General features: G+C 36.0%; 1 protein-coding gene across 1 annotated transcript in view; it reads right to left on the bottom strand.

The window, feature by feature from the left end:
- LIPK (lipase, family member K) overlaps positions 1-8,392 on the bottom strand; it is a 41,232-nt gene extending 32,840 nt beyond the window's left edge. The window contains exon 1 of the mRNA XM_010838489.1: positions 8,321-8,392. The gene's annotated coding sequence lies outside the window, so the exon portion shown is untranslated. The remainder of the gene's footprint in view (positions 1-8,320) is intronic.
- Between the last annotated feature and the right edge of the window lie 201 nt (positions 8,393-8,593).

The raw sequence follows: 8,593 nt of genomic DNA, 5'->3' as shown, positions 1-8,593 counted from the left end.
GACTGGTTGGATCTCCTTGCAGTCCAAGGGACTCTCAAGAGTCTTCTCCAACACCACAGCTCAAAAGCATCCATTCTTCAGCACTCAGCCTTCTTCACAGTCCAACTCTCACATCCATACATGACCACTGGAAAAACCATAGCCTTGACTAGACAGACCTTTCTTGGCAAAGTAATGTCTCTGCTTTTGAAGATACTATCTAGGTTGGTGATAACTTTCCTTCCAAGGAGTAAGCGTCTTTTAATTTCACTACTGGTGTCCTAATTTCCAGCTCCATCATTCTTTAGCCACATCCACTGTTTGTCCCTGTTCCCCCTGATTCAATGGCATCATGTATTCTGTCCGCTGCTCACTCTTCCTTGTCCCATACGCATTCCCTCCCTAACCATGTGCTTTCATGTATTCTAAGTGAGAAAGAAATCAAATCCATACAACCTACCCTGACCACTCATCTGAGCTCTAATTCCATATTTCCTTGAGTGTTCAGGATGTATCCACTTTTTCTTTTTTAAACCTTTAATCCAGCATGTTTCCAAATAAAATCACCCTCTTTTTTTTCTTTCTCAATTCCTCTTTTGTCCCCTCAGTTTTAGACTCTTTTCCCCCTTCATCCTGAAAGCTGGGATCTTAGACATTTTCTTATATTCTATGGCTTCTTCAAACCCTATCTCCAAATCTTTAACTAAATAATAATGTTCTTCCTTCAAACTTTTAAAAACTCTCCTTCAAAACTTTGCTCAGATTTTCATTTTTGCTATTATTCTCTCAAAACTATTTTCAGTTACTTCTACTACCTCTCTAGCCCACAGCTTCATTTCAAATACCTGTATCATTTTACTGGGGTCCTGGTTGGGCTTTCATTAGTCTTTATGACTCAAATCATTATGTATTTTGCTGACAGATTGATTTGTATAAAATTCATTTTTTCACGCCAAATTTCCATTCAAGAAATCATAATGAAAGACTTGAACTTATCCTATCATGCTGCAGTAACCCATACAAGACTAGTTGTCTCATAGATAGATAGAAGTCAATTATTTTCAGATATGAGGCAGCAGGGTAGAGTATTATTAATACTACTCAGAAGCAGGTATATTTTACAAAGCCAATAGAAGAATCAAAACAGAATGCTAAAAAATCTTTGATCATCTTAGAAGAAGGCAGAAAAGGGATAAATAGATAAACAGGAACTGAAAGAAAGTAGGAGGAAAGAGAGAGAGACACACACAGAGAGAAACAGAGAGAGAGAAAAAGAAATGATAATGGAAAACAAATGGAAAAGATGGCATACAAACCCAAATGTACCAAAAATTATATTAAATGTTAATGCACAGAATATTCTAATTAAAAGACAGAACTTGTCAGGCTGAATAGAAAAGCAAAGCCCAGCTACAAGCTTTGCACAAGAGACACACTTTAAATATACAGAAAAATAGGTTAAAATTAAAATAAATAAAGGAGTATGCCATGTAGGGGTAAGCATATGAAAGCTGGCATGGGTACATGGGTATAATGATATAAGACAAAGCATACTTTCAATACTCAAACAAAGAGTATTGTTTGAGATAAAGAAGAATGCTTATAGTGTTTATTAACCTGGAAGACAAAAGCCAGTTCATCAGAACAACAAAACAACCCTAGATGCGGAGGTACTTAATAATAGAGATCTTCCTTGATGACTCAGCCATAAAAAATCTGCCTGCAATGCAGGAGATTTGCATTGGGGGGAGAAGTGGTTTCAATCCCTGGGTACAGAAGATGCCCTGGAGAAGGAAATGGCAACCCACTGCGGTATTCTTGCCTGGGAAATCCCACGGACAGAGGAGTCTGATGGACTAGACTTCACGGGGTTGCAAGAGTTGGATACCAAAGTGTGACTAAACAACAAAAACCTAATAACAGAACTTAGGAATGCAAAAGAAAAAAACCTAATGGAACCAAAGGGAATTCAGCTTTGTAGTTGTAGATTTCAACATTTGTCTTTCAGTATTTGATAGAAAAAGTAGACAGAACATCAGTAATGATACAGAAAATCTGAATGATACTATAGCTAAATTGATCTAATTGACACTTGCAAAACAGGTCTAAAGACCACACAGCTGAAAAATTAAAAAGGAAAATTAGGAAAAATGTATAATTGATGGGTAATTAAAACACTACTAATCAAAACCAGGAATGCTGCCAAAGTGGTACTTAGAAAGTTATTTATAGATATTTAACTTTATTAGGAAAAAGAAAGGTTTATAATCAGTAATCCAAACTTTTACTTTATTAAGTAGAAAAAGAAAGTTATATTAAGCCCAAAGTGACGCATCAGTAAAGAATCCGCCTGCCAATATAGGAAACTTAGGAGGTGCAGTTTCCATCCGAGTCAGGGAAAACTCTTGGAGTAGGAAATAGCAACCCACTCAAGTATTCTTGCCTGGAAAATTCCATCGACAGAGGAGGCTGGTTGTTGAAAGTTGCAAGGAGTCTAACACAACTGAGCACACAGGCACACACAGACACACAAAAAGTGAGTAGGCAGGGAAAAAGCAATTATCAATAAAATAAAGAAGAGAGTATTAGAGAAAATTAACAAAGTCAGAGCTGGTCATAAAGCATGAGACAGATAGTCCTCCAGGATGAGCAGCTGGAGTTCCTTCCCTGTGGACCGATACTCCAAAATGAAGATAGCAGGAGAGAGAGAGGAGGCTAAACCCTGCCCAGATAAAAGATAAGAGACCACATATTTGTCATTCTCAAAGCCAAGGAGACCTTCCCAACCTGTCTGCTCCTTGGAAGTCAAAAGGGGAGTGATGCCAAGCTACTCATAAATCTCTTTGCTAGATCCGTCCTGGCTGAAAGGTGTGCGAGCACACAGGAGGATCCTGAGATATACCAAATACAGACTCAGAACCAGGCAAAGCAAAATGATTGACCAAAGGACATTGGAAAGAAATGCCCATATAAGTGATTTAAGCACCATGAGGATGTGATTCTCTCTCTGAGCCTGCCTCTGTGCCTATCCACACGAAATCTTTTTCCCCTAATAAACACTCCACTTGTTTCACTACTTTCAATCTTTGTGGGAATTCATTTCTGCAAAGCCATACGGGCCAGGGCCTTGTCACTGGTCACTGGTCCCTGATGGTCTAGTGGCTATTATTCAGGCCTCTCACTGCTGCCACCTGACTTTAATCTCTGGCCAGGAACCAAAATTCAAATGGCTGTAGGCCTAGGCCACAAGAGATGGATCAATAATTTGGCAAGATCAATAAAATTGATAAGCAATAGCAAGACTAATCAAAGGAAAGCTGTTTCAGGCAGAAATAGAACATTTGACTAGCCCTATATCTATTAAAGAAATTAAATCTGTTTTGAAAAAACAAATTTCAGACCCAATGATTACACTGGTAAATATCCTATTTAATATTTGAGAAATAAATTATTAAAATTTGGAGAAAAAATTAAAATCTGTATTGTTATATTTATGGAATTTTAAAGAAAATTCTTATCTTATATCCAGAGCTTCTGCTCTATAAATTTATACTAAGAGGACAATTCTCAAATTTGAATGCAGGGGAGATTTCTGTTTACAAAATTGCTTTTATGCTTGTTATTTATCTTAAAAAATGAAAAACATTTAAATTATAAAGCGAAGCTTAAACTTTAATACTAGTGAAATTTTATAGATCTAGCCATTAAAATGTATATGAAAGTAAAAGTGTTAGTCGCTCAGTGTCTTATTCTTTGCGACACCATGGACTGTATGTAGCCCACCTCGCTCCTCTGTCCATGGAATTCTCCAGGCAAGAAACCTGGAGTGGGTAGCCATTTCTTTCTCCAGGGCATCTTCTCCACCCAGGGATCAAAACTGGGTCTCCCCCATTGCAGATGGATTGCTTACTGTCTGAGCCCCCAGGAAAACTGCTATAAAATGTGTATAAGGGCTCCATAATAATGAGAAAACACACATGGAATGTTATGTTAAATGGGAAAAAATTACTGTTGGGAGGAAAGATTATAGTCTTTATGCTAAGGTATGCAAGGACTTTCCAGCAGATACATAGACAATTAAATAGTTAAAAAAAAATCAAATTCTAGATCTTTCACTCACATATATATTCTCTCCTCAAATTGATATGGCCTGAGATTTCTAACTTCAATGAGATTCTCATTTTTTAATGTTACAAAGGAAATGCATAACTGTCCTCTCTTGAATTCTTAACTATGATAAATTATCTGAGATTGTAAAAAAAAATGGGGCCTCTAACGAAGGATAGTGGGGCCCCTAACTTTACAGCATTGACACTGGTATTAGGAAAGGGAGAGTTCAATAAAGTATCAATCCTTTTTCAAAAGCAGGTAACCTCCACAAATCATGTAGTTGCAAATTCTTTGCTTTCAAAAAATTGAAAAAGGATCTACTTGACTTGTTAAGAGGTAAATCATTAAAAATCATTTTTTGTAGATGCACCAGTATGACTTGTGATGTGGAGCTTCAAAAAGTTAAAAGAGTTGAATGGTATTAGGTAAACATGGTTTTCCAGTACTTACATTTATCAAATAAATGGAAAAGAATTGATTAAAGAATTTTGTCACCTGTGAATAAATAATAATTCTCACTGGGTGTATGAATTAAGAGGAAAAGTTCCATTCATATCAGTAAGAGAGTCGTTGCTATTAAGATTTGATTTTAAGACTTAATAATGATTCATTGAACTTTTAATATATTTATGATCCTTTGACCAAATGAATTCTACTAAAGTTATAATAATAAATGATTTAAAAATTAAAAGAAATATACAGCCTTATACTTTAGTGAAAACAGCTTAAATTTTAATGTATATCCACTTTTCAGTCCTAGAGAAAAAGGATCATTGATCAATAAAATAATTTTTAAGCATGTAAGTAAATGCCACTAGGATATATATTTATGGAAATATGTAAAACATCTGTTAAAAAAACTAGGATGGAAACATGAATTCAATAAGAAAATAAAAGGCAGATAAAATTTAATCCATTAAATAAAATATTTTAATGGATAATTTTAGATATCAAAAAACTATTCTATTGAATATATTTTAATAATTTTATAATAATTTCAATTTAAACTGGCAATATTTATGAACTACCTTTAAATACATTCTTTGTAACTACTTAAAATTATAATAAATATTTTTCATATATCAGCCTAAAAATATGTTAACATTTATAGAGTTTTGCAAAAGTTGTTTGGGCCTATAGAAACAATACCAAATTTTAAGCAACTACAATCTTATTTCTTTAATATCTCAAACAAATAAACAAACCAAAAAAGTATGATATTTGCAAATTCTGAAAGGATTACTGCAAAATGGTTATGGTTATATTCAAGTACTAGGATTAAAAGTATTCCCTCTTCTACTAATTTGTTCTTGGTTATGTATTTTCCTCAATGACTTTATTAGTTTGAGTTATTCTTTCAATTAAAATGTACTAAAATGTTTATTATAATGAATATTTATGGTATAAAATATAATAATAATGTATTTATACTGAATAAAGATATTTAGAAATAATTAGCTATAAATTTAAATTCAGTGAGCTCTGAATAAAGGCTCTAGAAGTCTTCGTGTGGGGCAAAGTCCACAAGTTTTAGTATTTCCACCTTGTAATAACCTTTTCACAGTTCCCCAGTTTTTCTTTATTATGAGATTTTTGTCAATGACATAAACAACTGAGCACATTGTCTGTCAATTAAAATATTTTGGCCTCTGACACAATTTCCCTTTTTATTTGACATTTTCAATCTGATACTGATTAAAGTGTTAGTCATGTTCGACTCTTTACAACTCTGTGGACTGTAGGCCACCAGGCTCCTCTGTCCATGGAATTCTTCAGGAAAGAATACTGGAGTGGGCAGCCATTCTCTTTTCCAGGGGATCTTCCCCACCCAGGGATAAAATCTGGGTCTCCTGCCATTGTAGGTGGATTTGCTACCGTTGTGTTTACAAAAAGTTAGATTCCGTTTTGCCTTTATCTCAGCAACCTTCACAAAAGTCTGATATTCTCATCTCTTCCCAAAGTATAGTGACTCATAAGATCACACAAACATCGGGAGCAAAGTTAAACAGTCTAGATCTAAATTTGTTCTCTGTTTTTGAATTCCCCCTCCCACAGAGGGAAAGACTTAGTGACTCAGAAAGACTAATGAGGTTATTAACAAGTGAAAGAAAGGAAATCATTGCACAATCAGATGTCTAGGCCTGCAAATTTCAGACTTGAGGATTAAGAACCTTTCTGTCAAAGGAAGAAGGACTAGGCAACTGTGACAAGATCTTTAAATAGGGTGGAGAGGCTAATAGCTCTGTGCTCCAACACCAGAGGCAACAGGAGAGAAAGGAGTTTTAGAGTGAATGGGAAGAGCAAACGCAAAAGAGAAAAGAAAAATAAATAGCATATATTTTCATGGCTCTTCTACAATATGAAGAATGAAGCACTTGTTCTACATGGCAAGGTAACCTCTGAAAGTTTGATGCCTCAAAATCTAAAATAATAAGATAAATAACCAAGGAGGAGATGTTAAGTAAAATGTGAAAGTTGCTCAGTCGTGTCTGACTCTTTGTGACCCCATGTCCATGGAATTCTCTAGGCCAGAATATTGAAGGGGGTAGCTGTTCCCTTCTTCAGGGGATCTTCCTAACCCAGGGATCGAACCCAGGTCTCCCACATTTCAGGCGGATTCTTTACCAGCTAAGCTACCAGGGAAGCCCAAGAATACTGGAGTGAGTAGCCTATCCCTTCTCCAGCAATTTTCCTCACCCAGGAATCGAACTGGGGCCTCCTGCATTGCAGGTGGGTTCTTTACCAGCTGAGCTACCAAGCAAGGAGGAGGTGTGGAGGAAATATTTTTTTCCTGAAGAACTATTAAAGCAAGCCGCATTAGAGTAAAATGACTCCTTCCGTATTGTCATATTTCCTGCTTGAAGTATGAAATGTATTGTCATGATTATTTATTTGATAGATAAATGATTATATATATATTTTTAAACAAGAGGAAAACCTGGAAAGAACTTCTTTCTTAATTCTAGAAACAGAAAATAAAGAATAAGAGTGAAGTAAGCCAAAAGGAAAAACACCAATACAGTATACTAACGCATATATATGGAATTTAGAAAGATGATAACAATAACCCTGTGTACGAGACAGCAAAAGTGATGCTGATGTATGGAACAGTCTTATGGACTCTGTGGGAGAGGGAGAGGGTGGGAAGATTTGGGAGAATGGCATTGAAACATGTAAAATATCATGTATGAAACAAGATGCCAGTCCAGGTTCAATGCACGATACTGGATGCTTGGGGCTAGTGCACTGGGACGACCGAGAGGGATGGTATGGGGAGGGAGGAGGGAGGAGGGTTCAGGATGGGGAGCACATGTATACCTGTGATGGATTCATTTTGATATTTGGCAAAACTAATACAATTATGTAAAGTTTAAAAATAAAATAAAATTTAAAAAAAAGAATAAGTATATTGTAAAAACAAACAAAACAACCTGCTGACTTTGATATATAGAATTAAAGGATAATCATTCAATCTCTCAATGTCTGGGGGAGGATGGAGATACTAGTCCATCAAATTGGCTCATCTTCATCTCCCTAGCTTTGAATGCAGGTCTGTAACCATGAGGACTGAAGGAGAATATACTCTTAACATCAACATTAATATAAATCACTTTTTCACTCATTCAACAAGGCTATTCATTATGAAGCAGCAGCAAAAAGTGGCAGGACCTTCAAAAACTCTTGGAAGGGTGTTCATAATGTCCAGAAGCAGGTGTATGACTTAGTACAGTGACTTCTGTCAATCACTTGGTCCCACATTTCCCTGCAGATGACCCTACTCATAAGAAAGAGTATTCAGGCTTCAGGCCTTTGGAAGGAGACAATAAAGGGCTTTAAATGCTGAACAGTTTTTAAAATGTTACTTAAATATTACTTCCCAAACCTCTAGATACACACCCCAGAGGAAAGATCTCTTAAATTCTTAAAAAAGTATCAGTCACTAGCATTTCCAGGTACAGATTTGTGATATCACCTCTCTTTGAGTTTCAAAAATAGCAATGTCTGCTTTGTAAGTGCTACAGCTTTCTGAAAGTGAAAACTCACCCTAACATATCTAGAAAACGGCAATCTATCTTCTCCATTTGGAGTGGCCATGTTTTATTCTTGCTGTCTTTTGCTATCAATATACGATATTCCTTACCAACAACTAAAGTTCTGTACCTCCAAATATTTCCTATGTCTCATTGAAATACCATGATCCAGGCTCTGCAAATAAATAAACAGTCATTACCCAATCTCTGAAATGTCCGGGGATCTGTCTTCAAATCCTGGGAGCTTCAGATAGATTTCAGCTTCTTTCAGAGACAGCTGTCAATGGAGCATGATCTGTTTGAAACAGCTCAGAAGATGTTGCAACCAGAAATTTCTCAACTGGAGGCAGATTAATCATGCCTTGAAACACAACACATGCTTCCCAGACAACCTTGTTAGGTGAGTTCTTAGCCTGTGATGAAAAAAAGAGTTGTCATGGACCAAAGTTCCTGCTTCTGCCGAGTAGTGCCTG

Source organism: Bison bison, unplaced genomic scaffold (assembly GCF_000754665.1).
Source record: "Bison bison bison isolate TAMUID 2011002044 unplaced genomic scaffold, Bison_UMD1.0 scf7180017864097, whole genome shotgun sequence".
In the NCBI taxonomy this organism is placed as follows: Eukaryota; Metazoa; Chordata; class Mammalia; order Artiodactyla; family Bovidae; genus Bison; species Bison bison.
The sequence above is the reverse complement of the archived record's forward strand: the minus strand, read 5'-3'. Positions and strand labels throughout refer to the sequence as shown.